The sequence below is a fragment of the Perca flavescens genome, chromosome 14 (assembly GCF_004354835.1).
Source record: "Perca flavescens isolate YP-PL-M2 chromosome 14, PFLA_1.0, whole genome shotgun sequence".
Lineage (NCBI taxonomy): Eukaryota > Metazoa > Chordata > Actinopteri > Perciformes > Percidae > Perca > Perca flavescens.
In genome coordinates, this window is record NC_041344.1 from 17401884 (window position 1) to 17422411 (window position 20528).

The 20528-nt window shown below is 40.3% G+C and overlaps 1 protein-coding gene across 3 annotated transcripts in view; it reads right to left on the bottom strand.

Annotated features, from left to right (window-relative positions):
• atxn1a (ataxin 1a) overlaps positions 1-20528 on the bottom strand; it is a 100517-nt gene that overhangs the window by 12355 nt on the left and 67634 nt on the right. The window contains exon 3 of one of the 3 annotated variants that reach the window (XM_028597180.1): positions 17132-17247. The exons of 1 other annotated variant lie outside the window; for it this stretch is intronic. The gene's annotated coding sequence lies outside the window, so the exon portion shown is untranslated. Of the gene's footprint in view, positions 1-4804; positions 5084-17131; positions 17248-20528 lie in introns of those variants that run through there. One more of the 3 variants, XM_028597183.1, reaches the window with a different exon arrangement.

Genomic DNA, 20528 nt, shown 5'->3' on the forward strand with positions numbered 1-20528 from the left:
TAATAATAATCAAAACAATTCCAAGACGTTTCCAGCACCTGCTGTACTCGGACATCTGATAACAAGCTTGTCCTAAATAAAGTATGTGTGAGTGTGTACCACATGTGTGTGTGCCATCTGTTAGTGAGGACCCCCTGCTGCAAAGATGGAAAGCTTGGTGTGAATCTCATAAATAATGCAGAAGCATTTCAAGCACATGCAACCACCCACCCACCCACTTACACCCACACCCACACCCACACCCACACACAACTAGTGACACACCATTTTGCTTACTCAAAAACTGACACCTGGGCATATTCAATTATGCTGACACATGTTCTTTTCCTGACACACAGCTCAAGTTCACACACAAACACAAACACACACACACACACACACACACACACACACACACTCTCTTTTACCAAGTAGTGCACAAAAGCACATACACTGTCAACTTAAAGACACATTTGCACACTTGATTGTGGGCAGAATATCAGCTGACTGACACACAACACACTTGCACTAAAAATGCACAGCTAGCATAGCTGTTATGGCAACAACACGCTGACTGCAATACAAGGTTTGTCTCAGTTAAGAGTTTGCAAAGTCAGTGAGTTTACATTGTTAAGGCCTGAGTTTGTTTCATGCAACTGTGAAATAAACTGACAGAAATACATGAGCATTACTGCAATAAGCCAATAGATAAAATGTCTGAACCAAAAGGAAAGTTATGAAATTATTTTGCATCTATTGCTGTAAATGAAAACATGAGTAAGGGTCAACAATGAACTTTTACTCTCAAATAAATAATCATATTATAATAAACACTTGCAAAGGTCTTCAACCACCTACAATGTAAAATCAAGCCTATAGCTTTTTTGGGAACTAAAAGGAGGCCTTTCTAAACATCATCCAGATACCATCAAGAAGACGATGGGCTGAAAAATGTGAAAAATCTAGTAAAGTTGATGCTATATTATTATTACTATCGGAGAAGAAAGGCAGTCACAGTATACACTTTCTAATAAAATGGAATTGTGGTGTGTAGTTTGCCCTCCACCGTTAGTATGCCCTTCATAGATATGGGATATGGGAAACGTATCTTCCTAGTTAAAAGTATCTTGACAAAACAGTAGATTCAAGCATTTATTATTGTGCATTTTGGAAACCCTGATAATCTGTAGACCTCCATTAATGTAGCTGGTCTGGTTACATCACAGAATATAAGACTGCAATTGTTGCTAACTCTACTCACATTAGACCACATAGCAGAGCCTCTTGTATTGGTGATGACTCTGATTATCTGATCACTGATTTTTTCTAGATTTAATCTTTCCACCAGAATGCATGGGTCAACACCTTGGAGGCTTCCTGAGGCTTATTTGCTAATTCCTGCAGAGTGATACCAATTGCACCCACTGTGTGTGTGTGTGTGTGTGTGTTCTGTAGGACAAGGGACATCTTGTATCTCAAGCAGAGTCCTGTGTTGCATTGCTAGTATAACACAACTGCAGATACAGGCGTAGGAGTAAACACACATGCAAATTCACATGCACATACAGTACAAGAACACCCGCACACAAACACACACATACACGCACTTTCTCAACCAAGCAGCATCGTTCAATGAAGCAGGCATGATTCAGAAGTGTGTTGAGAGGTACTGTTGATCGCTGAGCTTTTAGCATTGAGATGCACTTCTCTGCCTCTCCCTCCCTTCACTCTACCTCCACTCGACTCCTCTCCTGCCTCAGCCTGCCCACCTTTCTTTCTTCATAGATCCATTCTCAATTATGATTTTTCCATCTAATGGTTTTATGTTGTTAATCGTCTCTCAATGCCTTTGCTTCTTCTCTCTTGGCATCCTTTCACGTGAATCTTCCACTTAGATTCAACTCCTGTACCGCACCTCATTCAATGTACTGTTCACGCTGTGTCATAAAACGCAGTCGGTATAGATAGATTTAAAAAAAATAAAAAATAAGCCAAACTCATATTCAACAAGCTGTTGCTCAAATTAAAACTTTGAGATAAGAGGAATATTATGTGTCTGAGAGCTCTGAGATCAGAGACTTTTCACATCAGCTGTGACAGACAGTATCTAAGTAAAAACCTAAACTTTCAAGCTATCTGTGTTAGTGAGAGAATAAAAAAGATAGAAAGAATAGAAAGAGACTGTGCTGAAGAGTGAGGGAGAAGAAGGAGTGACAAAAAAGTACAAAAAAAGACTCTGCTGAGGGCTACATTTCCTCCTTGTTGACCCTTCCAGCATGTACTGTAGGGTGGGAAAAATTAGGATTGTGAACAAAAAAAAGCAACTACAGCAACAATTAATGATGGAAGAACCTAAGGAGGGTCGACAAAGGGAATTGAGGGAGGGATAAAGAGAGATAGGAAACGGCTATAGAGTGGGGAAAGGCTTGGGACGCATGGGAGACATGGAGAGAAAAAAAGAGAGGCAAGCTCAACTGACCTACATTGCAGAAAGAGAGAGTATTGCTTCACTGAAACTGACACTCAGACACACATTCACTGAAAAGCTATGTCACCTGAATCTTGCTGAGTCTGCAGCTCTGTGTGTGTGTGTGTGTGTGTGTGTGTGTGTGTGTTGATATCAGATGACCTGTAACCCAATCTGTCTGTCCTCCATGTGCTTTTAGTCTCTCACTCACTCTCTCTCTCACACACACACACACACACACACACACACACACACACACACACACACACACACACACACACACACACACACACACACACATTACTAGATGCATAAGTCATTGTGTATAAAAATGACATTTTCAAAGTTGTATGTTACAGTAATACACATTCAACTATATTGTCTAATTGTTGCATTTAAATTACTGTATATAACAATCTATAATTTATAAATCCTTCTAGTTTACTCAAGCTGTAATGGAGTGCTATGCGGTAATGGCGCCAATAGTATGGCCAACAATACTGTAACTGTGGTCATTTACAAAAATTACGACATGTTTACAGCAGCAACAGACATTCAAAGACACAAACATTTGGTTTCACAGTTCTACAGTACATCTCTAAGCAACTGATCCTTCCTAAAGTTCACTGAACAGCCAATATAGTATATTAAATGCAACATCTAAAAGATACCTTTTGGGTTCAAAGTTCCGCTGCATTAAATGTGTGCAATGCTCTTTAACTTACTGATATACTGTATATACACAAACATACAAAGAATGTATTGTATCTGCCCCAGAGGCCTCTATACAGTACACATTTAGGATGGTATACAATAATGTCATGTAACATTTTTGGTTCTGATTGAATCACATACAAACTATGTAAAAACATTTTACGTAAACAATGCCATTACAAATACCACTTTAACTCCCCTTAAAACAAGAACCTACATTCAACTTTGCATTCCAACTCAAGATGTTAAAAAGAACAACGCATTGCATTACTTTGAAAGTTACTTTGAGTTTTTGCTGAGATGTCAGGAGGCCCAAACTTTCTGGCAGCACTCACAATCGCAGGCTTAGCATGAGTAAAACATCAAAACACGCAAACCAATAAGGACATCAGGTTACATAATGTGTTGACAGACCCACACACCGTGTCACACACTGACACGCCATCAACACACAATGGATGGTTTGCTTATTAAGGATATAATTTCAGAAAATCATATACTAGATAATTAAAGAAATACTTTGTTTTTGCCTACTGTCACTATTGCTACAGTAATATAAAAATGGGTGTGCATACATATGTTTGCTGCATTTGAGTGTGTGTGTGCCTTATTGCCCAGTCATAATCATAATCATGATCAAAGGGATAAGTCCAACGTGATGTGTTATCTTACTGCTAAATATAGTTCAACTGGAAAGTACAGTGTTGCTGCAGGCTTATACGTATGTCTCTGTCTCTCTCTACTTCTCTATTTCTTCCTCTAAGTCTCTCCGTAGATTTTTGCCTTTGTGGTTTTTCATTAGTGTGAGTGTGTGTTTGCATATGTGTGTGCATGTGCGTGCACAGTACAGGGACCCTTGCCAGACTGGGAACTCTGACAAGGCTGCCACTTTATTCCATGTCACTCTCCACTAGTGATTACACACAAACAACAACAAACACACACACACACACACACACACACACACACACACACACACACACACACACACACAGGAGTATGGTCAGATAGTGAGGGAGTAATGGAGGATCTGCCATTGACAGATGGAGACAGAGAGGTAGAGAAGCAGAAGAAGAGGAGAGGGAGGGGTGACGGAGAAAAAGAGAAGCAAGAGCAAGGGAGAGAGAGAAAGTGGTTAAGAGTTACACAAACAAAGAGAGACAGAGAGCGAGAGAAAGAAAAAAAAGACTGTGAGAGTCTCTTTCGGAAAACAAACACTTAGGCAGCGTTGCATGACTTGCACTTTCTCACCCCTCAAATAACCCTAAGGGTGGGTGGGTGGGTGGTTGGACGGGTAGACAGTCAGTCAGTTAGAGAGAACCTGAGAAAAAAAAGAGCCAATGGAAGGAGAGGAATAAAAGAGAAATGTGAGAAGAGAAGAGAAGAGAAGAGAAGAGAAGAGAAGAGAAGAGAAGAGAAGAGAACCAGGGAGGGGAAACACTTCAGGATGACAGGCAAATGGGAGAAACGAGCGACGACGAGTGTAGGAAAAACTAGGGCAGACGCAGTACGCACTTACAAATGACATACTGTGATACAACAAGACAAGCTTTCGGGACACACTCGCACACACATGCTGACTCTTTCTCCCTCCCACAAACACTTCATTCAGAGTAAGCGCAAAACTGTGTGAAGTGTACTTACCAGGGAAGCAGGAGTAGCCAGCTTCTGCAGCATGCTCTCACTCCCCCTCTCATTCCTTTCCTCCCTTAAGTCCTCTCTTCTTTGCCGTGTCCCTTGTAAAGCACCCTCGGTCTCCCTCTTTACCCCTCAAGCGGAAAATGCTGAGCAGATTCCGTGTACTTTCCGTGCTACTAACTGCTCTCGGCCTTTCTCACACCCCCCCAAACAAACACTGCAGACACACACACTCACACACACAGCTAACAGCCTCTCTCCTAAATCTTGACAGCGAGGCAGGAAGCTCCCTCACTACCACTGATACACAGCACTCAGGTGATCACACACACAAAATTGGTAGCACACACTTGCACACGCCCACAGGGAGGGAGTCCCGCATGCAGAGCTTCAACGTGTATTATGCAAGGGGCTGAATGCAAGCCAAAGCTCTCACACTGTCTGCCCTGCACACACTTACACACACACACACACACACACACACACACACACACACACACACACACACACACACACACACACACACACACACACACACACACACACACAGGGCCCCTCCCACGGTTCGCTCGGCCAACTTCATCAGGTATTCATTCAAAAAACACACACACGCCAGCTGGCTGCACGCCCAGAGACCGCTTACAAGCAGCGAAAAAGAACAAGAGAGGGAGAGAGAGAGAGGGTGGGAGGTTGTTACAGTGAGAAGGGCAGAGAGGGGGAGTGTGGGAGAGATAGAGAGGGAGGGAGAGAGTAAGCAGTAGAGATTATAGAGAGAGTACATGAACATTAACAACTCACACAGATATGCATGTATCTGGGGCTGAAACTATAGTTAATATGGGGTTTCTTTTCTCAATTTATTGATGAATCATGACCTATGAAATGTCGCACACTGGTGAAAACTGTCCATCACAATTTCCCAGAGCCCAAGGTGATGTTTTTAAATAGTTTTGTTTTTTTTATCCAACCCAGATCTTTCATTTAAAATGATATAAAAGAGAAAAAAGCATCAAATCCTCATTTGAGAAGTTGGAACCAGAGAATGTTTGGCAGACATACACATACTGTACAGGTAAATACATCCACTCTCACATATGCAAACCCACTCCTATGTGTTCATATGCTCAAACATGCTGGCTTGAGAAGAAAATAATGAGATCAATGACAGAAGCAACATCAAAACCACTATCTATTTCCCCCTTTTGCAGACACTGTAGGTGTTATGCTCATATTCAACAAGGCTGCACTTCCTACTTTCCACCACTAGATGTCAAGACTGATTGCCTCACTGACAGCAGACAGCAGTCTATTTCCGTTAGTTAGCTGACCCAGTTAAAAGACCATTTGGAAGTACATATAGATGAAATGTGCTCCTCAATGTTAAGAGACGTAGCACGCAAGGGAAGAAGTGAACACTCACTAATAAGATGTTTACACACACATGCAGAATAGTAATGATTCCCACTGGACTCAATGGGTATAAACATGCACTAAAAACACATCCTGTTTGTGTTGGTTGGTCTTCCTGTCAGCTTGATATCAACATTGGATATTCATTTCAGTGTTTAACTATTGCAGGGCAATGTTTAACATTGCTTTTAATGTGGCAAAGAGGACTAAAAGAACTAACGAATTGTACCCAGAGAGGCTATGCATTTTGTTGATAAGCATGATGATGTTTTACATTGTTTGTTTTTCTCTACTTGGACTTTGTGTCGGGGCAGTTTTGACTCTCTGTAGATACTGTTTATTTTTTTTTGTTGTTGCTCATATTGGAGATACAGTTCCTGATTTGCTACAGAGCGGTCCCAGCAAATCACAAAATCTCCTTCCTGTTTTGAAACTAAACCATGTAATTGTTTAAAAAAAAATGTTTCTTCTTTTTTTTACGAAATATGTTTTTTTCATGTGTACTTCTAAAAGTTGTAACATTATCAAGGTGTGTGTCTTTTAACCTGTTTGTCTTGTACATACTGCAACTCCATCATTGTCTTTAATATCACTATTGAGTTTTAAAAGAAAAGGTTTTAAATTAGAGCTTGAAGCAAGAGACCAGGATGTAGAGAAACAGACTGACAAGAGTAAAAGTGAAGAAAAAGATACAGGTCGAGAGACTTAATAAACACATAAGAATGAGACAGAAAGCCAAATCAGAAGAGATTGAGAGAAAAACCAGACTAGACTGTGTATTTGTTTCACAGTTGTTTCCGTTGCCTTGGCAGTTAATTGGAGCCTCTCTGCATTTAATCATAATTCATTTGTGTGGGTTTGTTTATAATCTGCCGTCAAGTGAAAGCAGTGCGAGCAAAAGAGAGCAAATGGGGGTGGAGAACAGGCACCAAGAGATGAGGGAAGAGAGAATCTGTTCCGAGAGAATTTTTTGAATGGTTCTGTCTCTGTAATGTCTTTTTTCAGCTGGTCCGTCTCTACATCTCAAACTATCTCGGTCCAGCTGAGTTGGCCACACTCCAACGCCCTTCCCTAATTTCTGAAAACCTCTTTCCTACACCACCAAACCCATACTCTAGACCCACATAAATATCCATTTTCTTCACATCTCCACCCCCGCTGTCTAACCATTTTGACAGAGGAACCTGTTTTGGTTGGATTTCAATAACTGCATGCCATCACTAGAATATTACCACTTGATTATAACTTGGTATTATCGAGTGTCACTCCTTCTGCAAAATCCATGTTTTATTATCCCTGAGCTTAAACATCTCTTTATAAAGCTGTCACCTCCTCATAATTTACATCTCTACTTCATGACTTCTGGATTTTATATGTACAGTACAATGTGAAATCACTAAGGTATCTTTTATACAGCTGGATATTGAAAACATTATGGGAAACTTGTTAAAGGTGCATTAGGTAAGAAAATCGGGCTCCTCTGGCACCACCTACAGCCTGTAGTATGATTTGCAAAAATCCACAGCTCCCTGTTCAGATGCTCCAATCAGGGCCGGGGTCTAACTGTGTGTCAATCACTGCTCATGCACACGCAGTCATTCCTTGTGGGGGGAGGGGCTTAGGAGACTGTTTTGGGCTTTAGCAGAAAGGGGGGAGGGACTGAGAGTTGTCGATGTGCAAATTTTGTGGCTAAGTCCTGGATCTTCACAATCCTACCTACAGTACCTTTAAGTGTTTTTGAATGCACATATCCCAACTCTATTCTGTTTTTCATAAGGAGATATTTCAAATAATTAATTTGTAGTAAACACAAGCCATTAAGCCAAAAATCCTGTAATTTTTGTTCATAACATCAAAACTCAGTCAATAATCACCTCATGATAGGAATCAATGTTATGTTAAGTGCAGTAAAATCTTCCTCAACAAATAACGCTCTTCTCTCTTCTTCTTTCACAGTCTCAGTCAGAGCCAGTCACTAAGGAAACTGATGAAAAGCTTCTATATATACACTCACCTATATACATATCACAGACCGCTCCCTCTCACACACTCTCCCGCTCTCTCAGTCGCCCACACGCCCACACACACACACACAGTACCCATCTATCCCCCCTTCGTCTCTGTCGGTGAAAGTCTCAGCTCTCTTGTTTATCCATGTTTTTCCATCTGTTTCGGTCTCTGTCTGTGTGTGTGAGAGACAGCAGGTGCAGAGCCATCTAATGGTCACATACCAAACACACACAAACGATCACTGCAAGTCTGGCTTTACAAAGGCAGAACCCCTTAGTACAGCACCTTAATTTCTTTCAACATGGAGCAGGATAGACAGCAAGGAATAGGGAGAGTGTGGGGACAAGGGATCCATCAGAGTGGTGGGCATGGGCACCAACAGAGAGGCCAGAGGTTACTGTAAAATATGTAAAAACAAATTTGGGCAAATGATTGTAGAGGATGTCTCCACTGATCACAACTTGTTTGCACATAGGATAGATATTATGGAATTAATAGATTCTGTAAATGTTGGGTAATGTAAGTGTATTACTTTATGTGAAATCTGTAATCTGTCTTTTACACTACTGTAGCATATTCCCCTTAGCACTTCTAACGGTGATTTGAAACATGTATATTGCACTAATTGTTGCTGGATTCACTGGCAGTGAAAATGACTAAACTGAAAAGATATCATTATGGAATGAGAACATATAAGAACATATGGGTTAATCACCTTAACACAGGTGATTAAACCATATGTTCTGATGAGGTTTCACAAAAAAACTTATATTTTGAATCAATGGTTGTGTGGTGAGAGATGTTTACAATCCAAATGAAAATGTGTGTGTAGGATTAGGGAATGGATGGGCAAATCACTGCTAAGCTCCTCTATTGCTGTATAATCCTACTGAGTACACACACGCAGACGCACAAATGTGTAAACATTCATTCAGACGTGCACATGCGCACAAACAAACGATGATCTGACGCTCTCTTACTCTTTCATTTTTGACACACGTACAAAGCATGCATTCGCAAACACCCCCACACACAAACAATAGCCAGTCAACACAGACATTCAGACACACAAATGTGCGGGCAAAGTTCCAACACACATTCAAGGGCAAACGCAGACATAAACCTCCAAATATTATTTCAAAGACAATACTGTATATAATCCTGTTCAGAGAATGTGTGTTACTGCACCACAGGGAGTAAGAGAGAAAATGTAGGAGGGGAGGCAGTTGCAAGGAGAAAAGGGAAAAGAGAAAAGTAAAAGACAAAAAAAAGGAGCGAGAGAAAAGAAAAAGATAAATGTAATTTAAACACCATTCATCATAACACCATCCATTGATTCACCCTACCCAGACAGCTATCACTCCTTTGTCTGTTCTTTAACACGAGACCCTTACATGTATTAAAATAGAATGTCACTCACTTTAAAAATGGAATATGGAGAATTTGCAAGACCAATTAGCAATTAGGAACACAGAACTATTTACCCACATCTTTTTACAGGGCCAAGACAATGATGTGAGATGTGATAGGAGTTTGCAGAATGTGGCTCATTAAATAGCAGACTACTTTATAATCTGGCTTTTCATTGGTAATATTAAGTACGGAAAAATCTACAAAATCTATCCAAACTGAAAGTTATATATTTATAATACTTTTAAAGTTTATATGTTTCTTGAAATTTTAAACCACTATGTGTTGAATTTTCAAGACAACAACACTGGGTTTGTCCCCTGATGGTGCCTGTATGTGTCCACATCTAGAACAGAGAACCATACTGCTGTGTGCACTGAAGGTGAACTGCCCCCATGTAATGGGCGTAGGCAGGCAGACTGGCACTAATAGGCATGAATGGGCATGGTAGTGTGCATTGTGTGGATGAATGAGAGGTGGGTGACTGCTCAGCATGTGTCCTTGTCTGTAAATAATGTGTTTCACCTTTTCAAAGGCACAAGCACAAAAATGTCTGAGAGGCAGCAGCACTAGTTGAGCACAAAGACGTCGCACAAATCATCAAAGGCCTCTGCTCGACACATCCAGCACCCCTGAGACTCAACAGGACACACACACATGCAGTAAACACCGGACCCATACTGAACTCTGCCATTATCCAGACAAACAAATTCCACAGCCAGGCACACAATCACAACACACTCCACAGGTGCCTGCATGCTGCCCAGCAGTGTCATTGAACACAACAATAGACTACACAACCCCATATGCACGTCCACTCACTCTATACAATCAAAAGTATATAATCATTTTGAATAGCCATGCTGATTGCTATTACTCCAGATTTCCACTGGATGCATAACGGCTGCAGGAAGTTCTCGCGAATTCAGATAGAATAGAACCACAAAACCAACAACAGTTTGTTTCCATCCAGAGGAGTAGAGGGGAAACAACTCTGTGCTCGACTTCCTGTCCCGCACTATCTGTCGTGTGCTGAATCGCTGCAGAGCTCTTCGCCGTCCGGCAAAAACAGAAGCTCTGCATATCTGCTGCGGAGAGCTACGGATCGCCGGAGCTGGGACGCAGTCGGAACGCAGCCGTTCTGCAGTCATTGGAAATATACACTTTGACTTTAATGGAAACCTAATGACTTCGCCGCCGTTCTGGAGCCGTTCTGGAGCCGTTACGCAGCCGGTGGAAATTGGGGGTTAGACTCGCGGAAGGGAAAATGGCTCCAGCCAATTGGATCATTTCTACAGAGTGAAGCATGTATTACTGTGTGTGCTTTTAGCAAAAGGGTGTTTGATGTTGATATATGACATCAAATGGCCTTGTAAATACCTTTGCTTTATGAATAACTGGAATATGGATGGTCTCCGGTCTATGGATGGTAACCCTTCACTACAAGAATCCACAAGATATTTCATAAATTTGAGTTTGAAATGAATGCACAAAGAGCACAGGAAAAGCTTTTCTTCTGTACACACAGGGTTTTTTCTCTGTCTATCTCTTCATTGATGATACATTCTGTTATTCTATGATTCTTTGACTATCATGATACTGTACTTTGTGGGGATTATCATATTAAAACAAACCCCTCAATAATCTCAATATGATACCCTTACATACATAATGAATTTGTGAGGTCTACCGACACTTACAATAATAAAACTCGGTAAATAATATATTGGTTGATATAACATTTTTTATAAACACATAATATAAACAAGAATTCTGTTATAAAGATTGGTGTGAGTAAATGTATGCTTAACAGCTAAACATTAAACATTATCATTTAAAAGTTACAGTTAAATAAAAGTAAACTTTTAACAGTAAATGTCATTGAACAATTGAAAATTATTTTGAATAATAACTATATATGAAAACAAAGATGTATTACACTTGAATGGAGAAACGTCAAATATACATTAAAATACTAATAAGTAAAAATGATTTTGACTCTAATACCCATATTCCCCATTATTTGAATTGAATTACAAAATTATGCAACTAGCTGAGTCATAGTTCAAGTTCATGCTTAACTAGCCACCTTCCAGCGTTTCCTGATTTAACAAACCAGTTTGCATAAGGAGGCTACTGTACTATTCAAGTGTAAGAGTGATGTGAGTGAGAGATTGCAGAGAGAGATGAGGAGAGAGCAGACAGAAGGACAGATTAACTGCATACGCTTCTCTTTGCTTGTCACGCACAGAAATACAAACACGCACGCACGCACACACACGTATTGTGCACACAAACACTGATGAAAGAAATTCCATCTTGGTGACATTCGCTGGGTGGACTTTTTCAGAATCAGAATCAGAAAAGCTTTATTGCCAAGTATGTTTGGTACACATACAAGGAATTTGTTTTGGTGCTGTAGGTGCGCGTCACACAATCTCAAACTAAGCAAAAAAAAACGTATTCATGGGCGAAATTCTTTTGCATGCATGCAGCTGACTCATGGATTGAAAATAACATGTTTTAAAAGCTTTGGCATTCACACACACACACACACACACACACACACACACACACACACACACACACACACACACACACACACAGCTGAAGGGGATGAAAAGAGGAGAGGAGAGAAGGACAAGGGGGAGGAGGAGGAGGAGAAGGAGGAGAAGAAGAGAGAGAGCAGGTTAAAATAACAAAGAAAATGACAGAAGAGCAGGGAAAAAGATGGAGAGAGACAGTGATGTCACCTTGTAGTAGTGGCACTGCAGTGAGAGGGAGAGAGAGAATAAAGGGAGTGAAATGGACATGGAGAAAAAGACTTACAGTAAGAGATCTATTAGCTGATAGAAGTCATGCAGACAACCTCCCACTCCCAATCCACTCCTTAGGCAATTGATTTGAGGATATTATGCGGAACGGGGTGTGTGTGTGTGTGTGTGTGTGTGTGTGTGTGTGTGTGTGTGTGTGTGTGTGTGTGTGTGTGTGTGTGTGTGTGTGTGTGTGTGTTTGTGTGTGTGTGAGTGTCAGTGAAACTGGCTTTGGGCCTCGAGGCATAATGTAGTACTACTAGAGACTGCGCTTAGTTTTTTTTCTTCTCGGTGTGTGTGAGTAAGCATGCATGCAGAGAGAGAATGAAAGAAAAAAAAACCTGCAAGAACACGGCAGTTTGTAACTAAAGGAACATGTAAATGTGAGAATTAGTCACTTTGGTGTGTGTTTGTGTGTGTGTTCTCCTATTATTCATTTTGTGGGTCCTATCCACTTAAGGTAAACCATTCAATTTAATTAGTATAAGGGTTCGGTTTAGCATGTAGCGTTTATGGTTAAGTCTCCAGAGGATAATTTAAGTCAATGCAATGTCCTCCGAAGTAACAAAAACAAGCTTGTGTATCTGTCTCTGTGTGTGAATGTTTTAAGAGGACAGCATAAAGGAATGCCTCGGTTCAAGACTTGCCAAGATCACTTTTCCCATACGCCAGGGAGCCAAGACTTCCCCAACCAGCCAAGAATAGCACCAACTCTCTCTCTCTCTCTCTCTCTCTCTCTCTCTCTCTCTCTCTCTCTCTCTCTCTCTCGTCTTGCTCTCTCTCTCTCTTTCTCTCCCACACACACTCAAGTACTCACACTTTTTTACTCTTTGGATTCAATGAGAAAAAGAGTGATGGTGTGAAGGAGGGAAGTACAGCCTCACACACTTCAATCAGCACGGTGAAAGAGACAGAAAGAGGAAAAAAGACAGGCACATTTTGTGAATTGTAAACCTTGTACAACATGCTTTGGCAGTACTGTACATACAGTTATGGTAATAAAGCACATTTGGATTTAAAAAAAGAGGGAGAAACACACTGTAGTCTCGCTCTCTGCTCAAATATATTCATTGGCAACGTGTTGTTAAATAAAATGTCACGCTAATAAAGCTTCACTGAATTGAACAGAAATGAACCAAGAGGCAAAAAAAAGAAAGCAAGTGAGAGAGGAAGACAGACAGAGATTCCAGCAGGGGAACTGCAGCCCTCTGCAAACTCTCTGCTCCCTGAGGGGTAAATGGGAGTGCTCGGCCTGTGAATGTGTACGTACATGTGCATGTGTGTGTGTTTGTGTTCACTTAAACAAGCGTGTTTGTTTAAAACAAGGACCAGAGTGCACTCCCTATTTCCATTGTGAGGCACCAAAATGATTGAAAATTGAGGCAACAGAACAATAGTCAGCAACATGGTTTCCACTCCAAAAACATGGACATACTGTAGAATAAATACTTTAACCTCATTCACAATGAGTTATCACAAATAAATAAAAATAAAAAACGGTTGATAGCAGATCTGATTTCAACCAACAAATATGACTAGACTAGTTTAATGTGTAACACAATAGGCAACATTTGAAAATCACACTTCTGTTATCTACTTAGCCAAACAAGATTGTATCACTCATACATGCAAAGAAATGATTAAGCAAATTAACTTTTAGCAGTGACTTCTAGATTTTTCAGCAGAGTTCGTTGCTCAGAACATTCACCCAGTATTACCTTTTTATGTCTGCACTGTTGATGCCTGTACTGTGCAATAATGAAATGTTTTTAATTAGTTTGTGATGCATATTATTTGGTCATAGCTGGACAGATCAGTGCTGCCTGGAGACTTAACCTGCCAATTAGCATCATGACACTCTAGTGAGATCCAACATTAATCTTCCACTCTGCATGCAGACTCCTGGTGGAGGTCGGTTAGTGTTTGTTATTAGTCACCCATGTCCACTGTTTATTGCTCATGACTGCAGTAAACAGACATGCAGAGTATCCCTCAGGGAAAGAGCTGAGTGGAAAATAATACTCATCTCCAATCAGGCAAGGCAATGCGGGGGGAGAGAACTTGAAAAACTTTGCTCAAATGTTTGTTCCTATTGATTGGCACAGACTCACTTGAAGAATGCCTTATACCATAGTGAGTAGAGAGAGATCATACATCAACCAGAAGGCCTGAGTTTAAATCCTTGACCTTGAGCATTTGCTCTGCAGAAATGTCTGCAAGCAAGATAATCGCCAGCAGCTCCAAAGGTGCTTTTCTGCAGCTGACCCTGCAATCTTACTTCCCTGTGGAAGGGGAGGAAGTGAAAAGAGAATTTCTCCTCTGGGAATCAATAATGCCACAAGAAAGACCGCATTTGTGCTGCGAGTAATTCAGAGAAGAATCAAAGCAGTTGTAGCTTGTGGTTCGCTAGTAATTTAAAGAACGGCAGATTTGTTTATAAAGAGATTCATCAATGAATAGACATTAGATACCCAAGCACTCACATGAGTAATGAATATAAACAAAGCGATAAACTAAAATACATCCCCCTCCTCATGCCTCACAGAGACATTACTTATAGGGTGTTTTTTGCACTATCAGCACTGCCAATAAGGCTTCCATTCTCACAAGAAGACCCCTCACTAACTGGTTCCTGAATGTGTTATGCATGAAAATATATCGCTGCTCAACAAAGAGCTCGAATGCAGTATCATACAGCAGACAAACACTCGCTCACTAGGCAAACTCGTACTACTCTTAATGTATCTAAAACTATGTGTTTAGTGGTTGGAACTCATTTTTCTTTACGTTCCAAACTGAAACTTGAACTCCGTATAGAGCAAAATTTTGTGGAGCAAAGAGAAGAGGTTAAACTTTTGGGAGTGATGATTGATAACAGATTGTGTTGGGATAGACATGTTCAGAAACTGGTAACTAAAATGGGCAACACTTTGTCTGTTATTAAAAGGTGCGCAAAACACTTTACACCACAGACCGTTAAACAAGTACTTTATGCTTTATTTTTTTTCACACCTTGATTACTGTTCTGTGGTTTGGTCCAGCACTTCAGCAATTAATATAAAGAAACTACAAGTGATTCAGAATAAAGCGGCACGTGTGGCTCTCTCATGTGGGTTTAAATTTAATGTTGATAAAATGCATGAAAACCTCTCATGGTTTAAAGTTAAAAATAGATTGGTGTATTCACTAATGTTTTTTTTATATAATGTTACAACAAATAAAACACCTTTTATTTTATATACAAAATTATCTTTTAGTATTGATGCACATTATTATCCAACGAGGCATGCAGTAGGAGGTTGTTTTATTTTACTTAAAGTGAAAACCAAATCAATTCAACGTTCAGTTAGGTATAGAGCAATGTGTGAATGGAACTCTCTCCCAAATATTATCAAACAACAAAACACTCAGTATGGTTTTAAAAAAATCACTTAAGATATATTACCTTCAAAGAGAATTCAATATTTAATATCAATTTAAAAAAGATTTCAATATAGGGCTTTTCCGTTACATATTATTTTTGAAATGGATCTATTCGGAGTAGTGTAATTTTCATTTAATTTCTTTATTTATTTATGTTTGTGTGATTACTGTATTAACTGTAAAATATGATTTGTATTTTCAAATGTTGTGAAATGTGAAGTAATGTCTTGTGTGTACGGTGTGTAATATAATATTGTAAATTGTATTGTCACATGATAGATTGTAGGACCCCAGGAAGAATAGCTTTTTAGCTGATGCTGAAGCTAATGGGGATCCAAATAAAACAAACAAACAAACAAACTCGACAGATAATGAGGATTAGGAGAGTGAGCCATTAAAGGTGCTGTAAGCGATGTTGGGTAACGTTACTTCTTGTTGACGTTCGAAGTATTGTCAAACAAAACGAGGCCAGCTCGCCCCTCCCTCCTCCTCATCCCGTTCCCTCCCCCTCCCTTCCGTGCTTCCGCACACTAACCCCCCAACCCCGCCCAACCCCCACCCCAAAAACCTTCTTGTCTGTTATTGGCTGGAACGCTGGAACTCTGTTTGTTATGTTTGGTGGTGCAGGTTGGCCAGTTTGTTTTTGTTGCCGTTTGTGGAGCCTGGGCTGTCTACAGAGACCACGTTTTTTACAGTGTGTTCAGGGGACAGGCAGCTAGCAGATAGTGAGGAGATGTTTGCTGTATGTGACAAAAGATGTTGTAGCCTAAAAAACGTGTGACATCGCTTAGAGCACCTTTAATTGGAGCCGTGCCATACATTTACGATTGTGTTGTATTGAGAAAAACCTTGGTTCATTCACTGTGAGTAGCGAGTATGTGAGTAGCTGCCACTTCACTCACATTAAAATCAAATGCACTTTACTTAACATGCATCTGGAATGTGACCAGGGTGATAAAGCAAGGCTCTTGGCTATGAGGAAAACACAGGGCTGAAAAGTCCTTGACGTAAGAACTAGTAACATCAAATTAAACATGACAGTCAGACTAGCAGCTTTTAGGTTGTAATAGCAACATGGCAGCAGTTTGTCAGTATTGATTCAGCAGTAAGCAGTGAACCGCTGTAGAACCTCAATTCAAGCTCAACTAAAACATGATATAAGTCTCCATCTATTCATTAAACCAGCTTACATAGCAAAAAAATAACAGAATTTATTTAAATGAAAACCATGAAGTAGGCGCATGTTAACAGAAGGGGACAATCTCACCTCATTCAACACAACTTCTCCAAACCCCCCTGGTTCGTCACCAGGTGGTACAACCCATGGAGAGGGTTCCAGATTATCCCAGAATGCAGTGTGTTGACTCAGGGACTCAGCACTCCCTGGTGGATGAAACAACAACAACAAAAGTTGACACTAATGTAGGGAAAGGACAGATTATAACATGACAGGACACATTGGTAATACACTGTGGTGGACGCATCACCAGGGCCCACACATGCATCACCAGGTTTATGTAACTCAGCTTTGATCCATAACGCATAAACAACAATATGGGATTGTCACATCTTGCATCAAACAGATGACATGCAAAACATGTCTTTTACATCCCAACAGCCTCTGATTTTCTGTATGCGCACTAGTACAGGTCCCACACTAAAGCACTACAAAGATGACGGTGACTGTAGTGCACCTGAGTAAGTAAGAGTTGACCTTACCACATACATTTGAAAAAATCACTGTACATGTACACAAAGTAAAAATTAAATGGGTTATAGGTTTGGTACAAAAGAGTGTTTATGAGACATTTAGTTAGTGAAAGACCCATGAAAACCCGCTGTATATGTATATATATTCTTAACAGGCTTTTGAAAAATTTCTGTGCATTCTTTCTGTTGAATGTTTTTGCTTAAGCCCTTTAAACCTTACTCTCATTTGACATTTTCACCATGCAGCTTTTCATTCTGTAGCTTTCATTTGCTACCGTTTGCATAATGTTTTATTGTTTTAAAAACGGCAATGCAAATGCAGGTCATCATTAAAAACACGACCTGTCATATTCATGGAGGGGAAAAACAAACTCCAGTGCATCTTTAAAGACATCAAAAGTGCAACAAGCTGATTTAAGCAGACACCCACACACCGGCATAAGAGACATACTGGCTGATCGTCGACAGCGTGCACACACTCTGTGGGACCAATTAGGCAGGTTGTGGTGGAATGATGGGGATTTTACAGGGATACGAGAGACATGTTCCCAGCTGCAGAGTGTGTGTGTGTGTCTGTGTGTGTGTGTGTGTGTGTGTTTGTGTGTGTGTATGTGTGTGTGTGTGTGGGACGTCAAACATCCTACTGACCCACTTTTTACATGTCTGAAGATAAGGAAAGAGGTGGGTAGGAGTGTGTTTGTGTTGCTGTCTAGCTGTGGGAAAGTGTTTTATTGCAGTTTAGGGAAGACAGAGAGGGGAATTACAGCATGTGGCTGGTTTTGTGTGTTACATTAGTAATGGTAAAAAAAATATATAATTCCACGCACACTTGTTATGTTATGCATGACGACTCTATTCTACAGAGAATTGAGAGCTACGGTGGAAATGAGATATGATAATAGGTCAGTGAGGCAGATGAAAACAAGAGAAAAAAAACAGAGGAATGTCTAGTATGGCAGACATGGGAAAATCAATAGGCTTCCACAGTGGACTATAGTATATAGTCAGGCTTAAGCTAAGCATGTAGGCACACATGTATTAAGCTTAATGCACACAGAAAGCAGCAGGGTTTGTGTGTACTAAAGAGGTTTGTAATGTGTAAGGCAGAAAATAGATGTGTACTGAGGCCATGGATTAGCAGACACCAACAGGCAAAGGAGTCCATCATATGGTGTTAAAAAGGCAAGATAGGAAGAGGGATGGAGATAAGAGATGAGACAGACAAAGAAAAGATTGAGTAATAGCCAAAGTTAAAAGAAGAGAGAAAAAGTAGGAGAGATCCAGTGGTAACAGGAAGGAAGACAGATGGAGAGAATAGAATGGATGATGAGGTAAAGCAGACACAGAGAGAAAGAGGTGCTAGGAAGGCAGAGGGAAAGAAAGACAGAGAGAGAAACAGATGGTGGCAGAGAAGAGGCAGATAGAAACTCACTGGGAGGACAACACTGGCACAGCCAGCGAGACACAGCAGGGAGTATGGAAAGCTGAAAAATGTCCGTGGAAAAAGGAGGATAGTGAGAGGGAGGGCAGAGCAGGACAGAGAGTGAGGGTTTCATTTCAAAACTCTGCCAACTTGTAGGGAAAATACTATGAAACCCAAATATTTAAAGATGTCAAGTTTAAATATATCACCTATTCTGGTCATAGCAAATAAGCGAAGCATATGTGAGGGGTTAACTAAAAGAAAGCAATTGTCACTTCACAAGGCTGTGCCAGGGTAGAGGGAGCTTCTAGACTACCAGGTTTGGGCAGTTCTTATATAACTATCAAAATCTCTAATATATAATAAATAAAAAATAGCTTTCATGAGATAATGTTGTAAACATAACAAAGTGAAACAGATGCTCGGGTTTAAAATTTACAACCGATCCCGGACTCCCGTTACTTGTTTGTGGATCAATTTGATTGTCAATGAAAAGAAAGTACCGTACACATGACCTTAAATACTCAGCGCTGCAAAATAAATGCTTTTCAGGCTGACTAGAAACTTCTCCTTACAACAAACACACCACTCCTGACTCTCTCACACACACACACACACACACACACACACACACACACACACACACACACACACACACACACACACACACACACACAAAGACACTTTGTCTCAATCCATCATGTCCAATCCAGGAATCAAGCAGGCTAAAATAGTCAGAAATGGTTCAATGTAAACCACATTAAGTAAATAACTGTTATGTATGCGCGTGCCGTTTTTACGTTGCCATGTGTGCTTTGAGGTTTTTTTCTGTATAGTACCTTAACTACATTGCAATACGTTAATTTAGCAGATGCTTTAATCCAAAGTGATTTACAATAAGTCCATTTAACCTACACAGCTAAGAGCAAGTTCAATGTTCAATGCTGCAGTACATGTACATAAATGTCCAAAGCGTACCTACAAGTATTTGTGTACGTATGTGCTGCGAGTCTACCTTACTCAGTGTGTTTCACTGGGTCAAAGAGATGTTTTATGCATGTTGAGGCTTCTACCGGACACTGTCATGACAGTGAGTTAACAGGTTTGCTAGTACAGCTGAATGTAGGACATAGTGTGTAAGTGACTGAATGAGTGGTTTACACACTTAACAAAAGACTAAAGTACAGTCTTTTATGTGCATGTCCTGCTGTTGTATTCTGCCACAATGGGTGGATGGGTTCACAATTTTTGGCCATTCATTCGTTTGTGGTAATCTACTGTAGTTTAAAAGGTGATGATATTCAACATGCCTAGCAAGTGTTGTTTTTGTGAGTGTTTCTCTGTACTTGACTAGATGCTGGCGGGATTACTCCATGAATACTTTTGTCCGCTCAATTATCACTTCACCTGTCTTTAAGTGCTCACATTCTTCCCATTGTCTTTTCGACAAGTGTAGTCAAAAAAAAACAAATGTTGTCCACCCACAATCCCAACGGCTGTTGCCGAATCCTTTGCCTACTCTACAAGTTTT